This window comes from Protomyctophum bolini (assembly GCF_963924005.1).
Source record: "Protomyctophum bolini genome assembly, chromosome: 3".
In the NCBI taxonomy this organism is placed as follows: Eukaryota; Metazoa; Chordata; class Actinopteri; order Myctophiformes; family Myctophidae; genus Protomyctophum; species Protomyctophum bolini.
In genome coordinates this window covers 3,199,374-3,222,505 of record NC_137864.1, presented here as the reverse complement: position 1 = coordinate 3,222,505, position 23,132 = coordinate 3,199,374, and the positions used below count along the sequence as shown (strand labels likewise).

Here is a 23,132-nt window from a genome sequence, read left to right as displayed (position 1 = left end):
TGTATTAATGAGCATCAACGACCATCACCTGGGCACAGTCACACAGACACACAGCTCCCCTCTACAGAGCTCTACTACTGCATGGAGTCCGTCTCATTGCTGTAAAATTACTTAATTTCTGTGCAACAACTGTAAACATGCTTTCTTGTTTAGAACCTATAGCTCGAGTTAACATTAAAGCTTTCTTTGATGGCATCTTAGGATAGATGTAGATCTATTTGACAGTGCAGAAACATAATTGCCTTCCTTGATGTATTAATGAGCATCAACGACCATCACCTGGGCACAGTCACACAGACACACAGCTCCCCTCTACAGTGCTCTGCTACTGAAAGTGACTCAGGTGCTCTTTACACGAGGATGGTGTTCATAAAAAACGGCAAAATAAAGTATCGTTTGCTGCTGTCATTTAGACGAGAACCGTGTTCACAGGAGGTGAAAACGCAACGAAGTGAAACCACCTCCCAGAGTGGAAATCTTTTAGAACGCCGTTTCCTATGGTCTCCATATAAACAGGCAAAACGGTGGATACGCAAAAATTGTGACATCATGGCTTACGTCAGCTCTGGTCGGCTCACCCGTGTCCTACGTTTTTACATGGTGTCATAGGCATGCGTCAGTTGCTAGGGGAAACGAACAACAACAACCATGTCGGATAGTCCGGTTTGCTGGAGGTGTGATGAGGACGCGACGTTTGTTTACTTTCTGTGTAGAAGAAGAACGGAAGTAGTTCTACGCATGCGTGACTTATGTCTATGGTTTATATATGCGCTGCGTCACACGGACCCCACAAGGACACGCGCCACCTAGCGACCTGGCATATATATGCATGCACTTTGTAGCGTTTTCATTCAAGTGTGCGTTCTCATGTAAATGGTCCAAAAAAAATGAGAACGCAACGGGACTTTGACGTGTTATATGGAGATGGTCGCCGTCTAAAAGAGGCCTCAGTCTCATTTCTCTCCAAAATCACTTGATGGAATATGATTAAAGCTCACATTTCATATCACACACACCGTATTTCACTAGCCCGCCAAAACAAAAATTGTGTGCGTGTGTCTCTTTCTCTCCATTTCTCTCTCGCTTCATTTCTTTCTCTCCATGTCTCTGTCTGTCTGTCTGTCTGTCTGTCTGTCTGTCTGTCTGTCTGTCTGTCTGTCTGTCTGTCTGTCTGTCGGTCGCTCTCTAAGCCCTGGGATGCAATAAGGGTTCAGCTGGTTAAGTCAGGACAGAGTGTGGGGGATTGCTGGACCACAGGTGAAGATCTGTAAATGATGGGATCAGCTTAAGCTGATCACACTGAACGTGCGTGCGTGCGGGCGTGCGTGCGTGCGTGCGTGCGTGTGTGTGCGTGCGTGTGTGTGTGTGTCCGTGCGTGCGTGCGTGTGTGTGTGTCCGTGCGTGCGTGCGTGCGTGTGTGTGTGTGTCCGTGCGTGCGTGCAAGCTCTCTACCCGAACCCACAAAAGGAGAAAAAGGGCAGGATCTAATAATAATTGCACACCTTCTCCGTCAGGGGTACAAGTTGCCTTGCATGGTTTCCTCCGCCATCGGCGTATGAATGTGTGTGTGAATGGGTTAATGTAATGCATAAGCCGTGTAAAGCACCGTGGATATATATATATGCACCATTTAACCATGTATTTATCTAATAATGTGGCTTATATTTGATTTGGGATGACATTGTCATCTATGACATGTCATCTATGACATGTCATCTATGACATGTCATCTATGACTGAGTCTATATTTGGGCAAGGTTTTTGCCCCATCTGACTTCCACTGACTTCCCAAGCATTCCTCTTTTTTAATATTTTGGGCCGAAACATTCGGCCATTGCATTGCGAGCTTGTAGATCTGCTGTATAGCTACAGTATATGATTGGAAATGAAGGCAAGCCGAGCATAATAGGTGCCCTTTCAAAAATACAGTATATGCAAAGTTACTGTTGATATCCTCTCACTGGTATATTCTTCACAATAACCATTCCATTTAAATGCCGGTATGTATTTGACTAAAATAAAATAGTCACAGGGGAGTCTCGGGTTCGAATCTCACTGATACACAAATCACTGGTTCATTTGGATCCATTTGTATACGGTGTAGATTGGTAACCTGACTTTGCCAGATGGGGGCGGTATTGGGTGACCATGTTCCCCAACACAGCAACCATCAGGGATCTCTCAGGGAGTTGAGCTAACACCAAACAGCTCCTGTTCGAACCAATCAGCGTGAGCTAAGGGCGGGATATGTGCGAAACCGGATGTGAAGCTATACAGACACGTCAATGTGATTGGTTGTGTTTGCACGCCCACACGGTGATAGACAGACGGTCCCATCCAATCATCTACCAAGTATCTTGGAAAAAAATGAACAGCCCCGTCATCGAATTGCCTCCCGAGATCCCAGATCCCAATAAGCTGTGAAACAAACTTGTCGTAGCAAGCTTCTTGGATCTGGCAGCGTCAGGTTAGTAGATTGGGGGCACAGAGAAGAAAAAACTAAATGGTTCCATTTGTAGTTGTACAATAGATGATTTACAGACGCATGAGTCCCAGTGTGCCACGTACCGTACCGTATATGTTGAGAAACATTGGCATACATTGTGAAATAAAATCAGCTGTGAGTTCAACCCCATGCCCAGTTTTGCGTTGGACAGAGCCAAAACTCCCGCCGTCTTGTAATTTCAAGCGGTCTGATCGCGTGCGTGCGTGAAACAGATCTCCTCCCTGCCGTCCAGCAGTTGAACAGCTGTCTATCTGTTAGCTGCTGAGTGTGTGTGTGTGTGTGTGTGTGTGTGTGTGTGTGTGTGTGTGTGTGTGTGTGTGTGTGTGTGTGTGTGTGTGTGTGTGTGTGTGTGTGTGTGTGTGTGTGCGTGCGTGCAAGAAAATGTTCTTCATGGCCAGAACACGGTGACCCAGTTTGACAGAACTGGCCCTTGTCGCCATCTTGATAACAGAGACTTGATTGAATGTCAGGACTAAATACTGCCGGTACTTCTCTCATCCCTTCTCTCTGTCACCGAAGACAGAGTGCAGGGGGTGTCACAGGGTATCTGAAGGTGTGTGTGTGTGGGGGGGGGGTTATATTTATTTATTTTGTTCTATTTTCTGCCTATATCCCGGCCCAATTCCCCCCAAAAGATGCTAACAATTTTCAAACGTAAACACAAATAGTTGAATATAGCCAAATCTACAAGCTCACGCGTTGCAAAGTGTATAGTGGAGTCAAAGTTTGTCATTGAAAGTTAAGTTAAAAAGTGTACTTGTACTACAGTGCTCAAGTAAAGTAAATATACGTTGTTTTACTGTCCAGTGTCCACACATCGGCGCTTGTTGCATTTTCTACCCACGCCTCCATATATGGTCACGCCTCGTGACATCACGTGAGATCATGGAGACCGTTAGATCTCCATATATGGTCACGCCTCGTGACACGCTCCATATGTCAATCTGACATCGTCAAACCTCTACACTCAAGACCAGGGACGGATTAACCTCTACGAGGGCCCCTGGGCCGGTAATATTTGCAGGGCCCCCATAGCGCGCATGCGCGTGACATTTTCGTGTTTTTATGTGTTTTTATCATCTTTTTAACCTAAGTTTAACAAAATTAACAGCCAATGAAGGGCCTTTTCAGGGCGTCAAACCTATAGTACCTCATGCTCCACTTTCCCCGAAGGGCCCCTGAGAGCCAAGGGCCCCTGGGCCACGGCCCCACTGGCCCAATGCGTAATTTGTCCCTGCTCAAGACACGCTATATATGGCCATGAACCCTGGCCATTCCTGTTTTTCATTGTTCTAGTAATAATAATAAAAATAAAAATCACACCCGTGTGAAGTGAGGGGGGCGCTCTTTATCATCTGATCCTCATACATCATCTCATGAACAACTGAATTCATGTGATTGGTTGGTTAAAGGACCTATAACATACAATTTAAAGATGGAGTGCCACCATTTTTTTTGCCACCCTAAAACATGATCATCAGGTATTATTATTACAATATAAGGGGGAAGAACTTTTTCCAAAAAGTGTACATTATTTGTTAAAATCATGCTTTTGTGTGGACACGCCCACCAGTTCGTTAAGTATGCCTGGTTAGCCTGGTGGGTGGTGATGGGTGGTGATCCACCTGAACTGAAGCCACACCCACAGCTGTAGTTGTATGATAAAGGGGGAGGGGTTAGGGGAGGGGCTGATAGTGTGGTGTCACTAATATATTACTGTTTACTTCATTGGCCTGTTTGACTGTCAAGGGTTCAGCCTCCAGGAAGAAACCCTAAATACAAAGTTAACACACCATTGCACATAAAAACAACTCCAGGGTGTCTAATGAAGTACTGTCACCTCATAGACACATGAAAAACTGGAAAAATACAAAAATTGTGGCACTCCATCTTTAACTTTTTCAATTTATTTTGTGTTTTTGTGGCTCCCATATGTGTTTTCTATCCCCACAAATATCCACATTTTGAACAATCAGGCTTTCATATCATATAGGTGCTTTAATGGAAATTGCTCTCAGGAACAGCTCAACTGATTTTGTCCTCATCGTGATGTCATCAATGTCACCCTACTTTGTATAATTCCTCCTCGTCCTCAGTTCCAAATTCGCATTTCCACTTTGTTTACAATGTCCACCATTGTTGATTTTCCAAGCTAGCATGGAATGGAAACAAGCCTGGTTTTATCTAGCATCAGTATTATAATGACTCCAATATTAAATAATCTGCCTAATAAGCACCCCCACCACCTCTCAGGACATTGTGGTACTGCAGCTAAAACTGCTTTCAAAGTCCAGAAAGAAATGACTGGAGGACTGGTTATATCAGAGTGGCGATTGAGGCTCAAACCATTAGAAATAACTTTGAGGGACATAGACAATATGATATTAGATATTAAAATAAGTTTTAAAATGCATGTTATTTTTGCTTGAGCGCCCCTCAATCAATAATAATAATAATAATAACAACAATAATGATGACGACGATAATGATGCATGTTTTTGTTACATGTCGTTCTTGAGCACAATGTTGCTAAAGGCCTATATTGTAATACTTCATAATAACCATAATAATAAGGTTTCTTTGTGTCCTTTGTCTTGTCAGACATCAACGAGTGCCAGTCGTCGCCGTGTGCCGTGGGCTCCACCTGTGTGGATGAAATCAATGGCTACCGCTGCCTGTGTGCCACTGGGAGGACCGGGCATCGCTGTCTGGAAGGTATACGGAACGCACACGCACGCACGACCGCACGCACGGTCGTTGCGGGCGGCCTGAAAAGGATGAGAGCCACACTGTGTTAGCTGCAGACTGAGGTGAAGGTGTACTGTATATGCATGCGTTGGCTGGAAATGGCTGACATCGTTGCTTTTGTTGGTTCCAGCAACGGGGAGGCCGTGTGTGGTGGACGGACTGCTGGCGACGGATGGAACCAAATGGAACGAAGACTGTAACACCTGCCGGTGTCACAACGCCGGAGTCACCTGTACCAAGGTATCATCACACTTGGGATAATGTACCCGCGAGACAATGTTATACCAGTGGTTACCACCGGTCTCATTCAGTGCCATAGCATTATGCATGATGATAGTGCTGTTGGTGTTAAAGGAGAATTCCATGCTAGAATGCTTTCTTATCTTTCTTACCTTTCTTTGTAGTTGTTACGTCCCCACCAAAGAGGTCCAGGTTTTTTTTTGTGCAAAAACTCCTTATTGGCTATTTTCCCTACCATAAGCCCTCAATGAATTGCATTGCATTGAATGGGAATTGAATGGGGCTATGGGGTGTTATGCTAGTTCGCTTATTACCATCGAAAGAAGTAGTAAAGTGTGCCGCTTGGGATATTATTTACATTATGAAGAGAGGATATATAAAAATAAATTATAATTTTGAGCGATGGAAATAAGCGAATTAGCACAACACCCCATAGCCCCATTCAATTCCCATTCAATTCAATGCAATTCATTTAGGGCTTATGGTAGGGGAAACAGCCAATAAGGAGCTTTTGCACAAAATAACACCTGGACCTCTTTGGAGGGGACGTAACAACTACAAAGAAAGGTAAGAAAGCCTATTAGTATGGAATTCTCCTTTAAAGCAAAAGGCGTTGGGTTCAATTCCCATCGAGCAACGACTTATTGATGGGCCGATATAGAGGTCAACATAGTGACAACCCACTTTTTGGACCTTTTTCTACTACAGTCTGGAGATACATTAAGGTTACTGGAGATGCTAAGTTTGACGTTTACGTGGTATCCTAGTTTCTTTGAAGGTTCAAAGAAGCATTTTCACTTTGCACTCTACAAATGTGTTGACGAGAGTTTTATCATTTCATAGTTGGTACATTATACATCGCTCTGGATAAGAAGAGGGCCTTGCTAAATGCCTGGAATTGTAGGTCTGCTATTTTTGAAAAAGATCGTGAAAATATTTATTTCAGAAAACTGGAGGATTTAGAATACTTTTTTTCTTCGACGTCAGGCCTAAATGGGTTAATATATTTTTACCAGCTGCAAGCTGGTCAATATTAGCTTGTGAAAGTCCCGACAGGAGATCGACAGGAGATCATTTTCTGCTGAGCCTGCTCTGTCACCAGTTGGCAACACTGGTTGCCAAGCCTGCATATTTCCAGCCTAACGTGGATTCATTCACAGTTGCTTGCCTGGTTTGGTTTTTGGAGGCTGCTTAGCTTATTTCTGTCACGACAGTTGCCACCACTGGCAACAACCCATAACATCCCATCGTCTGCACGGCATGGCTAGTCGAGCAGTTCTGATTGGCTGCCTCCTCGTCTCCAGCCATGTTGCCTCAGAATTCTTTAGGGTCACTAATTTGAGCATAACAGCGGAGCGCAGCTAAAAAGTGGCATAACGTCAGCAGCAGACCCACATCTGTTATTATTATTATCTAATAATAATGCCGCTGGTAATTCATTGATTTAATCAATTTGGGCTTGTTTAAATCACAAAAACGAATTGCTATAGTCTAACCGTGCTTCGTCCAACACCCTGTGCCTTGTGCTTGTGCTTGTGCGTGTGCAGATGCGGTGCGGCCCCAGAAGCTGTACCCTGGCCCCTAAAAGGGGCACAGAGTGCCCGGCGGGACAGAGGTGCGTGGCCGTGCGCGACGACCGCTGCTTCACCAAACCGTGCGCCCCGAGCCAGGGAGAGTGCACCCCTCCTCCCCCACCACCGTCACGCCATCTACCGCCGCCGCCGCCGCCCCTCCTCCGCACGCACCCGTGTCACCCGGAGACCCCCTGCACCAACGTCACCTTCACCTTCAACAAGGACACCTTGACCCAGGTCAGTGTGGCCCCCCCTTAACGGGTCAGTGTGACCCCATGTCAGTGTGAACGTCCACAAGGATCGGTCTGTTTGAACTAAAGTACATTTACTTCTTATACACGGTGACTTTGACCATTTTCAACCTTCATCTTCATGTAATTGGTCCTCACTAATGCAGATGATAATGCAGATTTTTTTTTTTGGTTTGTGGTGCAACCACTCCTAGAACTATAGCGATGTCCGTCCGTCCCTATGCCTGTATGTTTAGGATACCAACAGGGGGCGCTGTTGCACCACTCGCGTCAGAGATGACTGATTTTCTTTCCCTACATGGTCTGTGTCTCGTTTGGAATATAAACGCTTCTAGAGAGAGTTCCGATGTGACAGCGCAAGGTAGTAACGGAAGATTATACCGCCCGGTTTTGGGGGGGGGGCTAATGGAAGGCTTTTCAGAGTAAAATCTGCCTCATCTGCTGGGCACTCTAGCGCCTTTTATTTTTGAAAGATTCCGGCGCACTGGAAGTGTAAAGTGGTTTAACTACTCAAGTGATATTGTTGAAATTCCAAATATTATTAATAATATCAAGTATTCTGCAGCAGCCCCTGGACTGCAGGCGTCACATGGCACCCACTTTGTGAAAAGGGCTGACCTCGATTAGTTCGACTGATCGATCGGAACGGGTCTCAGTCGACTGACCACCTCTCAGTTCAAAATTAAAAAAAACGTTTTTTGTTTTGTTTTGTTTTTACAAAATATGATTGTATTATTCCACTAGGTCTGTGGGGGGACATAAACACATCTGACTGTTTTTAATCAATCTCCAATGTGCATGTGGAGTGTGTCTGCCTGTGTGGCAATGTGCCACTGCCTGTGACTTGAATCGCACAGTGCGATATGACTCCAGAATCTCAATCTCACCTGCTGTGCTCAATCTGGCTAATGACAAGCCTCTCAGTCGATGTTCACCAAAACAAAACAAAAAATATATTAAAAAAATGGGGGGGGGTGCTAATTGAACAGCTAATTTATTCATATTAATTTCGACTATAGAAACCCTTAGTCGGGGACAGCTCTAATATGTTGTTGTTGTTGTTGTTGTTGTTTCCAGGGTGTGACCGTGGGACAGGTGTGTGGGGAGCTGAGGAAGCTGTCCCTCATGAGGAACATGTCCTCCGAGCTGTCCGTCTCCATGACCTGCCAGCTGTCCCTCACCGCCACCAACCAGATCCACGTCACCATCGTATGTCCCGCTGCTGTCATTCTACAGCTATACACGTTGTTGAACCCATTCTGGGCCCGGGAACCCCTGTTGGTGTTTTAAACATTATGCTATAACGAAGCTATTGAAAAATAGCAGACCTACAAGCTCGTAGCGCGCCACCGAGTGGCGCGCTACGAGCTCGTAGGTCTGCTATTTTTGAGAAATCGTTGAAAATGTGGCACAAGTCTTTGAATATATATATATATCCTTTCCGAGTTTCAGTTTTTAACTCAAATCTTTGCTACTGAGAGGGTCCCTGGAACGACATGTTTTCAGATGGGGGGGGGGGGGGGGGGGGGGGTCGGTGGCCAATGTCATATATATTTGGGGTTCCTTGACTATGAATATGTTTGAGAACAACTGACATAGAAACATGGGGGTTTTTTAATAAAACTGTCAGGATTTAGAAGACTTTTCTTTTTCTTTATTTCGACGTCAGGCCTAAATGGGTTTAAAAAAAACACAAAAAGTTACAATATGGAGTTGGAGATGGAGCTTTAACCCATTCTGAACGGGAACCCATGTTGGTGTTAGCGTCATGTTATGCTTTAGCTATTGAAAAATAGCAGATCTACAATCTATCTAGGTCTGCTATTTTTTTTAAATCGAAGAACGAAAGAATCACTTTTAGAATCTGATCTCAGGTCAGAATGGGTTATATATATAATCAGACCAGTATAGTGTGTCCAGTGGAAACCTCGTATGAATCTGATCTCAGGTCAGAATAGATAAGTATTTTTGTTATGGTTGGTGTTTGTTCCAGTGGACAGAAGAGCAGAGGCGAGGCGAGGCCCTGGTGAAGGAGTTCAGCGAGACGCTCGTGGACCTGGTCAGCAGGAGGAACACCAGCAGCAGCATCATCAACGCCGTCGCCGAGGTGCGAGTCCAGAGGAGACAGACCCCCAACCCCAACGGTGAGAAGAGTGGCGTCAAGCAACTAATTGCTTTTACTTAACCCATTCTGACCTGAGATCAGATTCATACGAGGTTTCCACTGGACACACACTGGTCTGATGAACCCATTCTGACCTGAGATCAGATTCTAAAAATGTCAGTCGTTCTTCGAATTTTTCAAAAATAGCAGACCTACAAGCTCGTATCGCGCCACTCGGTGGCGCGATATGAGCTTGTAGATCTGCTATTTTTCAATAGGTAAAGCATAACATGATGCTAACACCAAAATGGGTGCCCGGTCAGAATGGGTTAAAAGAGACACTTCACCCTTTTTGCTAAAAAAAAAAAGATACGTTAATGACGTTTAGAAGATTTAGAAACACCTTCCTGGGGGTCTTTATGTGTGTAACGTGTGGTTTTAGATATTTTAGATTTTTAGCAGTGAGCCCTGCAGTGTCTCTGATGTCATCAACAACACAGGGCTCACTTCCTTCCTGGACTACAATTCCCATAATGCTTTGGGGGCACTGCTCCTCCTTGTGGATATAGGGGGAGGTCCAGGAAGTAAGTGAGCCCAGTGTCCATGACGTCAGACTAGACACGGGGCTCACTGCTACAATCTAAAATATCTAAAACCACATATTACACACATAAAGACCCCCAGGAAAGTGTTCTAAAGCTTCTAAACGTCATTAACATATATCTTTTTAGAAAAAAGGGTGAAGTTTCCCTTTAAGTACTGTACTTAAGTACAATTTTGAGGTGTTTGTACTTTACTTGAGTATTTCCAGTACTTTTACTTTCTACTCCACTACATCTCAGAGCCAAGATTTGTACTTTTACTCCATTGATTGATTGATTGATGGATTGATTGATTGATTGATTGATTGATTGATTGATTGATTGATTGATTGATTGAAATATGTATTAACAGTTTGCAGAATGACAGTACATTTCAAGCACAAACTCAATACAAAGAGACTGTTGACTGTGAGTGGACGGCCCAATTAAGCGTTACGCTTGTTTACAAGAGGGTCCACCTTGTTCAATTCATCAAAACATTTAGAGACGTACAAATGGACGCGATCATTTGAAAACTTTAGTTTTAATACCAGTTACTTTTTAATAGATTTTAATTTTGATTTAGAAAACATATACATTCTGTACTTTTAACTTGTAACGGAGTAGTTCTAAATTTCAGTATTGGTACTTTTACTTAAGTAAAACAAATGAGTACTTTTTCCACCACTGGGTAAGAATACAGTAAGTTAATTTTTTAAGAATAAATGCTTTTTCAGGTCACGATACCAATGTTTTTTCCCCAATCGGCATAAAGAACTCAGATAAGATACAGATTAAACAAGTGAAATGGAACTGTAACGCCATAAGAATTAAGCTGATAAATGGGTACTCTCTCCTGAAAATGTCTGAAATTGTGCCGCCTACTACAGTATAGGTGAAAATGTAGTTTCTGTTCATCAGAGAGACAGAGAGACAAGGAGACCGCTGTTACTAACAAAAACAAACACAAATCCTCATATGCTAAGGGTCGACGTCTGTGTGAAAGTTCAATTATTGCTCAACCTGAATGAATGCAGAATGCAGATCAGACACACTGACAGAAATTCTTTAATTTATAGTAGGATAAATGAAGGATGTCCCCTGCATATCTCCAGAACTGTACTGTTTGTTTAAAGCGCAAATAACATGCATTTTAAAACTGCTTTTAATATTTAATATCATATTGTCTATGTCCCTCAAAGTTATTTCTAATGGTTTGAGCCTCAATCACCACTCTGATATAACCAGTACTTGTCATTTATTTCTGGACTTTGAAAGCAGTTTTAGCTGCAGTACCACAATGTCCTGAGGTGGTGGGGGGTGCTGATATGCAGATTATTTAATATTTGAGTCATTATAATACTGATGCTAGATAAAACCAGGCTTGTTTCCATTACACGCCAGCTTGGAGAATCAACAATGGTGGACATTGTAAACAAAGTGGAAATGCAAATTTGGAACTGAAGACTGAAGAAGGAGGAATTATACAAAGTAGGGTGACATTGATGACATCACGATGAGACCAAAATCAGTTGAGCTGTTCCTGAGAGCAATTTCCATTAAAGCACCTGATATGAAAGCCTGATTGTTCAAAATTGGTTATTTGTGGGGATAGAAAACACATATGGGAGCCCCAGAAACACAAAATAAATGGAAAAAGTTTAATTTTATGTTATAGGTCCTTTAACTGTTGTGTTAAAATCACGACAGAAATAAATAAACTACAGCTACTAGCCTACTACTACTTATTCTGTATGAGTTCTCTCTCTCTCCACGATTGGATAAAATGTGTATCCTGACCTGGAAACTGTATTTTCTCTTTAACTAAAGAGACGGGGGAAATCGACCCACTGTTACTGTAACAAACACATAATACAGAATAATGTAACTATTTAACGCGTATTTTAACAAAACAAAATGTCACCTTTTAACCCGTTTTGATACTAGCATTATGTTGTGCTTTAGCTATTGGACAATAGCAGATCTACAAGCTCGTAGCGCGCCACCGAGTGGCGCGCTACGAGCTTGTAGGTCTGCTATTTTTGAACAATCGAAGAGCGACTGACATAGAAGACATTTTGTTTCATGTACAGTAAGCAATGACAAATAAAGATCTCTATCTATCTATCTATCTATCTATCTATCTATCTATCTATCTATCTATCTATCTATCTATCTATCTATCTATCTATCTATCTATCTATCTATCTATCTATTTTTTTAGAATCTGATCTCAGGTCAGAATGGAAAAACTGTCAGGATGTGTAGAAGACAATTTTTTTTAGAATCTGATCTCAGGTCAGAATGGGGTTTTTAAACCTAGTTTGTTTGTCTCCTTTGCTGTCGTCTCTCTCATGCAGACTACCTGGTGCCGCTGCTGGTCTCCATGGTGACCGTGGTGTGGGCGCTGGCGGTCGCCGCAGTGTTGCTGTGGTGCGTGCGGAGGAGGCGGAGGAGGAAGCAGAGCGCGCCGCACGCCGGCGGTGCGGCGGCTCAGAGCAGCGCGGCGGCGGTCGGCCCCGGCGGCGGCGGGCCCGCCCCCATGGCTGGGGAGGACAACAACACGGTGAACAACGCCAGGGAACACCTGAACCAGATCAAGAACCACATCGAGAAGAACCCCAACGCCTCCTCCTCCAACAACGGCCTCCTACCGCACAAGGTGATCTTCGGCTTTCGGAATTTCATTGACATAAAAAAATAGCTAAATAGCAGACGTACAAGCTCAAAGTTTTGAGCTTGCAGATCTGCCTATTTTCGTGTGACGCTGTAGTATGATCAAGTAGGGGTGTTCATTAACTCATTCTGACCTGAGATCAGATTCTAAAAAAAATGTCTTCTATGTCAGTCGCTCTTCGATTTTTCAAAAATAGCAGACCTACAAGCTCGTAGCGCGCCACTCGGTGGCGCGCTATGAGCTTGTAGATCTGCTATTTTTCAATAGCTAAAGCACGACATAATGCTAACACCAAAAGGGTACGTTCCTGCCCAAAATGGGTTAAGGACACACTTTATCTATAATTTCAGCAAGTTTTTAGTTCGTTTTGTAAATAAGCACACCGTGTACAAGTTTGGTTCGTTATCGAACTTTGTTTGTAAAGCCTCGTTTACATTTGTAGTACTTAACTATTCCATAAAATCTTCGCTACCTGCAGGGCAAAGACGACACCCACCACCAGCACCGCCACCACCACCAACCCCCCCTCCTCCTCCTCCACCACCATCGCTATGACAACAAGAATGCCATCATCAACGGCAAGATAAGGACCAACGGTGGTGCGCCAACGGAGGCGGGCGGCATGTGTGGCGAAGACGAGGCGGCCGCCGCACACGACGGCAGGAGGACGACGACGACGAAGACGTCGTCGTCGCGTTTGGCGAAAGCGCCGCATGCGGCGTACATGCCGGTGGAGAGGGACGAGCTGACGGGGAAACACCACAGCCGCAGCGACTGGGCGACAAACAACAAACAGAACAACAGAGAGGCGGAGTCAGCGCAGCTGGGCCTACGCCGCATGGAATACATCGTTTAAGCCGACCGGGAAGTTAAAAGAAAATGTGCTCAACCCCCCCCCACACTCCCCCCACACTCCCCCCAATCGCATGAACGCTATGAGTCTTACCTATTCTGGGGGGATGGCGAAAAAACGCGATCTAGACTACAAGCTCGACCTGAGTTTCACGGTGATTATTTAATGTAAAGCAAAAAAAAATAATTAAGAGAGCCCGGTATAGTGCCCTGAGGGACTCCTATCAAGGGTTTAAGCGTTATACAAACAATGGAGACAACAACGGAGGGGCAAAGCGGACAACAATGGAGGGAGACCGTCGTGTCCTTTTTTTTTCCGAGTCGGGAAAAAGTCGTTAAGAAAAAAAATGAATATTTTTCTTCGTTTGTTTGACCAGCTGGCAGACAGTACTACCATTGGATAACCGTGGTTGCCGCCGCGCGCACAGCCATATGATGATGCTTTGCAGAGAGAGTCGAACGAGGATTTGTGAGAACCGTTATGGCAGTACGGACGCGCCTGTCGGAAAGCGCCCGGAAGCTGTTTCCCGCCAGCTTCGGTTATCCCACGCCGACCTGCAAAGAGCTCTGCGTCGATAAAGTGAACCGCAAAGAAAACTAATCATATTATTTATTTTTTTCCTTTTTTTTTTTGTATCCGTGTCTTGTCAGCAGTTTCTGCCGACATGAAGAATTGATTGACATTTTCGATGTAGAACGTTGGTTGTATAAACGTGTACATATTTTGTTTTTTCGTTTTCGTATTAATAACTGTACATTTGATTCATTAACTTAATACTCAAGAGCCTTAAAGATACCATTCCTTTTTGTTTTTATTTATACTCGTTTAGATTTTTTGAAGGGATGTCGGCTTCGTAAGCTCAGCACGTCCTTGTTTTTTTGTTTTTTTGTCGTTGTTGTGATGAGAATATTCTTTCATGTATGTTTGGTTCAAATGCCAAAAGTGTTCTTCAAAGAATAGTTAATTTTTAACAATAGTAATGGGCATTTTTGTGCCCGGCGGAAAAAATGTTTTGTACATTTAAAGTGCATTGTTTTTGTACCATTTTGTTGGTATAGTTTTTAGCCAGGATGTATGTTTTGTAAGTACGTATGTAAAGTGTGTGTGTGACTGTGTGTGTGTGTGTGTGTGTGTGTGTGTGTGTGTGTGTGTGTGTGTGTGTGTGTGTGTGTGTGCGTGTGCGTGTGCGTGTGCGTGTGTGTGTGTGTGTGTGTGTGTGTGTGTGGGCGGGGGGGGTGATATTGCTGCTGTAGGGTTGTTGTTTGTCTTTTATTTTTATTTGAATCTTTGAACCCTATCCCGGTCATGGTCATGATAGACGAAAATAGATACAGGCCCACACACTAAAGTGCTGCTGTTTTCGCTATTTGACATGCAATGAAATGAAGTAGCCGCCCTATAGGAGGGTGTAGGTGACTGAACCGATACAGTGGCAGACATATTGCTTGTCACTGTGACAATTAAAGGTGCTGTACATATGCCATTCTTTTGCAAACAAGTACGTTAAATCTCTATATTCTTCTAGTAGGCTGTAGAGAAGTGGTTCTCTAGTAGGCTGTAGAGAAGTGGTTCTTCTCTAGTAGGCTGTAGAGAAGTGGTTCTCTAGTAGGCTGTAGAGAAGTGGTTCTTCTCTAGTAGGCTGTAGAGAAGTGGTTCTCTAGTAGGCTGTAGAGAAGTGGTTCTTCTCTAGTAGGCTGTAGAGAAGTGGTTCTTCTCTAGTAGGCTGTAGAGAAGTGGTTCTCTAGTAGGCTGTAGAGAAGTGGTTCTTCTCTAGTAGGCTGTAGAGAAGTGGTTCTTCTCTAGTAGGCTGTAGAGAAGTGGTTCTTCTCTAGTAGGCTGTAGAGAAGTGGTTCTCTATAGTAGGCTGTAGAGAAGTGGTTCTCTAGTAGGCTGTAGAGAAGTGGTTCTCTAGTAGGCTGTAGAGAAGTGGTTCTCTAGTAGGCTGTAGAGAAGTGGTTCTTCTCTAGTAGGCTGTAGAGAAGTGGTTCTCTAGTAGGCTGTAGAGAAGTGGTTCTCTAGTAGGCTGTAGAGAAGTGGTTCTTCTCTAGTAGGCTGTAGAGAAGTGGTTCTCTAGTAGGCTGTAGAGAAGTGGTTCTCTAGTAGGCTGTAGAGAAGTGGTTATTCTCTAGTAGGCTGTAGAGAAGTGGTTCTCTAGTAGGCTGTAGAGAAGTGGTTCTCTAGTAGGCTGTAGAGAAGTGGTTCTCTAGTAGGCTGTAGAGAAGTGGTTCTCTAGTAGGCTGTAGAGAAGTGGTTCTCTAGTAGGCTGTAGAGAAGTGGTTCTCTAGTAGGCTGTAGAGAAGTGGTTCTCGAACCTTTTTTTTATGTCAAGGAGTACTTTGTGCCAGGGACCCCTCCAGAAGCAAAGATGAGTTAAAAAAAAGAATTTGCTTTCAAAATATTTATATTCAAAGATTTGCACACATTTTCACGATTAAAAAAAAGATTTGCTTTTAAAAATACAGTATGTATATTCAAAGATTTGAATGAACTTGTATATCTGCTATTTTTGAATAGCCAAAGTATAATATACTGTATGGTTAAAATGATGAACTCATTTTGCTGGGGACCCCCTCTGGTAAGCACCCCTGGGGGTCGTCGGATCCCACTTTGAGAACCTCTTAAAGGACCACTTCACCACTTTTCAACCTACCTTCATATAATAGGTCCTCACTAATAATCATGATAAAATGGCACAATTTTTTTCTACTCAGTCTGTGTCTCATAGGAGGGCTATGTGGGCAGTTTAGAAACCGTCTTCCAGTGACATCATCATTAGGCAGATTATTTTTTAAACAATATTCTTTTACAAAAATGTTCACATTTTCTTTATCGTGAGAACGATGGCTTCCATTTTCGCATTGCAACTTTTCATGACTAGAAAGCCTGCCGTTTTTATTAGCTTGTATTCCCCATCGATGATGTCACTTGGAAGACGGTTTCCGAACTGCCCACAGCCCTCCTATATGAGACACAAAAACTGCGCCATGTTTGAGGACCTATTATATGAAGATAGGTTGAAAAGTGGTGAAGTGGTCCTTTAAGTAAACAGAACGTACATTTTCACGTGGAACACCTCATTTCATCCAATCGGGAGAGAAAACCCCACAAAGACCATTTATCAGCTTGCCTTTCAGTCCATTCTTTGGTCCACTCATTTATTTGTTATCCTGACTCCTGACCCTGAAAATGCATTTTCTGTTTACTAAAAAAGGGCTAGAGAGAGAGACAGCCCTGTTACTTAATTAACACTGATTACTATCGAAATATAGAGCTACTTAACACTTATTCTAACAAAGAATATCACTTTCAACACCTTTTAATTGTTTTAAGGGAACCACGATTTATTTTTGTATAGTTTGCTTGCGTAAGAATGTGGACGGGCTGTAGTTTTGCAGGTCGACCGTGAAACCTTGTTCTGATATAGTCTGACGACAAGGAAATACTTGAAGGAGAGCGCGTCCAATGAGAACACTGTATAGAGCTGTCCTATCATGACACCTTCCCTGTTCTAGATAGGATACGAAGAAAAGTGAGGTTGTTGCGGAGAGAAAAATGTGACGGGACTGATTTGTTTTTCCGTGTCGTTTTTCTTCTCCGACGCTCAGTTCGTCACCGCAGGGGAGAAGGGATGGCAAGAAAGACTTTACTTGTTTTGTTTATGTTTCCATGAGTGTTTTTTGGAACTTGAGAAATAAAAGTTTGTTCCTGGCAACAGTTGTCTTGTCTTGTCATGTTTTGTTTTATTAAATGTTTCACACACACACACACACACACACACACACACACACACACACACAAAGGGGAGAGGTTTTGTGGACTGGTTTACTGTGCATGAGCAACACTGTTCCACGATATTAATCCACCAAAGAAACCTGAGTCCTGTCTTTGTCCTCAGAAGAGCTGTTGAGTCTGAGGGGGCTTTATTTCAACAAGGACCCCCACATTGATACATTACTGTAGGTCAGTGAGGCCACACAGACCCCTGCATGTGAAAATTTCATCTTTCATTCAATCTTTTAAAAAAAATGACAGATTGCCTATTTCTAAATAGCCAAAACATTAGATGGGGGTTGTTTGTCCCTGCCCACTTTGAGAACCACTCAAAGTGGTTCAAAACAACATCACCCATTTCTTGTTGGAAATTAATTGTGAGAACATGAAAGTCCAGTAGTGTGTGCGTGTGTGTGTGTGTGTGTGTGTGTGTGTGTGTGTGTGTGTGTGTGTGTGTGTGTGTGTCTGTGTGTGTGTGTGTGTGTGTGTGTGTGTGTGTGTGTGTGTGTGTGTGTGTGTGTGTGTGTCTGTGTCTGTCTGAGTCATGGAGACACTGTGGGAAAAGGAGTCAGGAGAAAAACGCATGATGCACACTGCTGTGTGTGTGTGTGTGTGTGTGTGTGTGTGTGTGTGTGTGTGTGTGTGTGTGTGTGTGTGTGTGTGTGCGCGCGCGCACGTGTGTGTGTGTGTGTGTGTGTGTGTGTGTGTGTGAGAGAGACAAATTGTGTGCGTTTTTTTCCATACATGAATACTACATTTCACCAGAAATATTTCGCCATCGTTCTAAAAAAATAATATAATATTTAATTTACCAATTAATACCATTTATTTTGCAGTTTTGAATTTTCATTATTTATTTATTTCCACATTTATGGTCATTTTTCACCGGGATGCTGGATGGCTTGTTTCTATATATAGGCTTAAAATAATTGATATCAATATATTTTTTTAACTCTATGGGAATAATGAATGGGGTCTGGATCTGGAACGATGGAGCGTGAGGCTGCAGCGTGATGAGACCCTTGATGCAGAGTCACTGCAGGGTCCCAGTTCCAACCTTGGTTATTCCTAAAACTCACATATTCACGATGTGATCAGGATTTTACAGCCTCCCTATAATGCTCCGGAACAGCCTATATCTGAGGCTATAGGTCCAAAGTCAGTGTTGTCTTTTAAATCACTGTCTCAGATTGTCTCAGATTGTATTGCCACTTTCATCCTGCATGACCATGTTTATTTCCTTGCTTCCTTTTTGAGTGGTGCAACCACTCCCTTACGGAGCTATGTGTGTGGCTGGGTGGGTGGCTGAGTGGGTCTATAAGCATGAAAACAGCATGGTTGTTTTTCACCACCTGTGAGCAACCTAACACATACAAACACACGCACATATTAACTGTATATATGATGATTTTGGGTGTGACAGTACAGTACAGTACAGTACAGTACAGTACAGTACAGTACAGTACAGTACAGTACAGTACAGTACAGTACAGTATACAGTGTACATAGTAGTAGACGCCACACGGTAACTCTGTCATTTCTCAACCGTTTCGGACGCGGGGCGGCTCGCCGGAACCGGCCCGGCCCCCCGGGGCGCGTTCCCGGGGGTTCTGGATATTCCCGGGACCCCCACCGGGGACTTCCCCGGGGACCCCCACACGGTAACTCTGTCATTTCTCTATTTCTCTACTAAAAATAGCAGATCTACAAGCTCATAGCGCGCCACTCGGTGGCGCGCTACGAGCTTGTAGGTGTGCTATTTTTGAAAAATCGAAGAATGACTGACATTTTTAGAATCTGATCTCAGGTCAGAATGGGTTAATCAGACCAGTGTGTGTCCAGTGGAAACCTCGTATGAATCTGATCTCAGGTCAGAATGGGTTAACATGGGCAAGTGTCAATGAACGGTGAGATATGGGTGGGCCACACAAACACTGGATCATGCAGGGCCCACTTTCAAGTGGGTCCAGAAAAAGGGTTAAGGAAAACAAACCACTGTTATCTACAGGAGACACTGGGCTCATTCCTGAACTTCTCCTTTTGCACGGGGGATCAGTGACGGGTCATCTTATCTCCTATCATAGCGTTCTGCTTTGGTTCATGGGTCTGGTATAATGACTCACATATGCTCGTTTACGCTGTTGACCTGCACATTTCTGTGGCCCGATTCCTTCAAAACCTGTGGTGGTGGAACAAGTATATACTCACTTCTTATTTATTTTTATACTTCTCTTTTCTGTCGGGCAGAAACTCGATCTTAACTCCATGTTCTAACGTTTCCTCGCAAATGAATGCCCTGCTAAGTCTATAGGGCAAGTCGCACAAAAGCATAAAAAGTAGCAGATCCAAAAGCAGTGCATTTTGAGCTTGTGGATTATGATACTTTTGATGCTTTTGTATTTGAATACTGAAAGGTTTTGGACATGAGGTTTTCACTCAGCCTACAGAGACGATATAATATATCACATGCCTTCTACCACAATGTAGAATGGAGAAAAGGTTACATGATTGTTCAAGTGAAAGGCCAAGATTCAAAATTTGAGTGAAAGTACAAAAGAAAGTGACCACTTATAACCACAACACTAAAAACAATACTTAATTGACCACAGTCCCCGACTCCCCACCCAGAGGTTGTGGGCTTGTATTTGTTGCCAAAATGATCGCCCCACAGAATAGGGTTCCTGTGGTTTAATTTCAGATATTGCATCTTAATCCCCCATAATATTCAATATAGCCTATTATGGTCAGCCTTCAGTGGAACCTCTGCATGGTCCAAGCTTTCTATATCATCATCACAAACCTTTTGTTTGCATATATTACCGAGCACAAACAGAGGAGGAAGCCAATGACAGCAGCACAAACCCAGCTCTGGTATAATATCATCTTGGAGAAAACGTTCACGATTGGCTGAGTTTCTTTGAAAAGCGATCCCGCGATCCGTCTGATGTGGTGTCGTCGTTGCGTTGCGTAAATGGTGGTTTCTCCTCTTCAGGGCGGTTGTGGGTTCTGCCGCTCTGCCCCGTGGGTCCAGCCGTGTGTGTGTGTGTGTGTGTGTGTGTGTGTGTGTGTGTGTGTGAGAGAGAGAGAGTTCCGAGTCTCACGGCTGCTGTCTTACTGCAGGTCTCCCATCTCTCTCCCCATTTCCTGTCAGTCCTATACAGGGACGGATTAACCCCCATGAAGGCCCCTGGGCCGGTCATTTTTGCAGGGCCCACATTTTTGTGTTTTTCCGTGTTTTTATCATCTTTTTGACCTAAATCAATGAAGGGCCCCAGGAGCCCTTTTCAAGGCGTCAAACCTAGTACTGCGCGGCCCTATTTCCCTGAAGGGCCCCTGAGAGCCAAGGGCCCCTGGGCCACAGCCCCTACTGGCCCAATGGCTAATTTGTCCCTGGGCCTATATATCTATGCCTCTACAAAAATAATAAAATAAAGGCAAAAGCCACAAAAGATAAATAAAACTGACTTAATGGCAAAGATCCATTTGTATAGTTTTACTGTCATCTTCCCACAGTTTGAGGACCTCTGGACCAGGGACTCTCTGAAAAGATGTCAGGGACCCCAATTAGAAGAGATTTGGGTATTTAAAACCATCCAAAATTATTTTCCCACAATGTTTATCGCTAGAGACTAAGATTATTGCCGGTTGTTGACTCTTAATGTATGGTTAGCTAATGTCAATCTGTGTTCTGTTTGTTATTCAGAGTGGTCAGTTCATGTACGTATGTATGCTCGTGTTGCGTCTGTTGTGTGTGTGTGTGTGTGTTGTGACGGCCTCTGCCTGTCTGCAGCTGTTTTTCCCAGTAAGGGAAGGGAAGTGATTGGCACTAGGGTGTACTGTATGTATTGTGATGTGACTGTATTTGAGGGCATACACAATATAATACACTGTCTCGTGTTCGTGTAGTTTATATGTGTCACTGTCAACTAAACTAAATCAAGTCTCATCCATTTCTCCTGATTTTAATGTTTGAGTTCTGCGTTTGGGTCCAACTTGGGGTTTGAGTTCCTCACACTTTTAGTAAGTAAGTATAAGTAAGTCAATTTTATTTATAAAGCACCTTTCGAAACAAGGTTACAAAGTGCTGAACCGTGACACAATAGAAAACAATCAGGTTAAACAAACATAGTAGTAAAATAATGCAAGAAATATACATATACATAATATATACACAAACACATACATATACATCAGTCAGTTAGTCAGTACACAGTACTTGGTTATTTGCATGTGAAACGGACAAATTATTGCTGTGAGCTGTGACATGCTATTACACAGAGGGGTGTACATTGAATGTTGGTGAGAAGAACTAACAAGACAAGACAAAATTAACATGCCGAATGAAATCCCCACAGTCCTGTGTGTGTGTGTGTGTGTGTGTGTGTGTGTGTGGTAAAGTAAAGTAATGCCCTACTGTGCTTAACTTGATCACAAGTAGCAGATTCACAAGCTCGAAACACGGCATGAAGCGACGTGTTTTGAGCTTGTATATCTGCTATACCTTTGCTATATTTGAATTAGAATCCTGACAAGTAACATCAGTCCCAATCGCTCTGGATAAGAACGTCTGCTAAATTTAGTATTCAAAGTATTCAAATGTACAACTTATAAAGGGTTCAATGAAGTTTACTATAGTTTAGACATTTTCCCAAATACCCACCCCCTCTTTCTATTAAAAAAACAGTCTCTCTCCCTCAATCTTCTGCTTTCCGAGTCATTAGATGCATTAGAGTGTGTGCGCGTGTGGTCAGATTAAGAGGAACATAACATGACTGAGTGGTTGCCGGGACAATGGCACAAACACTCACATTCTTTTAAGTCTGAATGACTTCAACAACCAACCGGCAAGCACAAGTGTTGAGTCATTATGTCTTGGTGACTACATGCATGCACACATGTACAGTGCACACGCACACAGGGACATGCAGAGGGATTTGGAGAGGCAGGGGTTGGAATATCAAAAGTCGGAGAGCAGATATATATATATATATTATTTTTTTTACATTACTACTCACATTTATAGGAATATGTCAAGGCTAAAATCACTCAAACATAAACAATATTGAATATTCATACAAAAGTTTTCAAAAGTTATACCGTCACTGCATGTTCTAACGAGTCAGGAAGGCAGGGAGGGTGATATCACTGCACATACTCTTATATGGGCTGGGTCAGGACTCTCAGGAGGTCACCTGGTAGGAGGGAGTGTTGGGCAGGACGAAGGACGAAGGCTCTCCTCCCGGTGGGGTCTCCTCACTGGCAGGTGAGTCAGTATAGGATACAACAGCACTCCCGGTGGGGGCTCCTCACTGGCAGGTGAGTCAGTATATAGATACAACAGCAGTGGAAAGTGAAAACACAAAAATGTGTGTGTGGAGGAATTCATTGATAATGGCTAAATTGTAAAAAAGCAACTTACACACACACACACACACACACACACACACACACACACACATATAGGGTCATGTTTCGTATAACCTTGCAGAGTTTCCCCACACTGGATTAATGATGCTTGACAATGTATATTGTCATTATCCTATAGTATACATTATGTCAGGGAAATGGCAAAACATGGTCCCATGATATCAGCATGCGAAGACCTGTTCCATATGCTGCATGTGTCGATCTAGAATGCAACCGTTAAACTAATCTATTTATTGTATTATAGAACTAAGTTGAACTGGCTTCAACTTTAGATACAAAGCGACAAATATGTTGTGCATCTTTGCACCCGTGCATGTGAACGCAGCATTGGCAGCATTCCGTGTAAGACCTTTAACACAACCCTGGGTAGGCCATCCGGCCTGGCAAGCTATATGCACTC

General features: G+C 43.4%; 1 pseudogene across 1 annotated transcript in view; it reads left to right on the top strand.

Moving 5' to 3' along the window:
• Positions 1–13,570, top strand: part of LOC308313428 (protein jagged-1a-like) — a 51,148-nt pseudogene extending 37,578 nt beyond the window's left edge. Inside the window, exons 20-26 of the transcript XR_013966197.1 lie at positions 5,108–5,221; positions 5,385–5,494; positions 7,042–7,305; positions 8,397–8,528; positions 9,313–9,463; positions 12,365–12,666; positions 13,160–13,570. The product of XR_013966197.1 is annotated as a protein jagged-1a-like (transcript). The remainder of the gene's footprint in view (positions 1–5,107; positions 5,222–5,384; positions 5,495–7,041; positions 7,306–8,396; positions 8,529–9,312; positions 9,464–12,364; positions 12,667–13,159) is intronic.
• Positions 13,571–23,132: the final 9,562 nt, after the last annotated feature.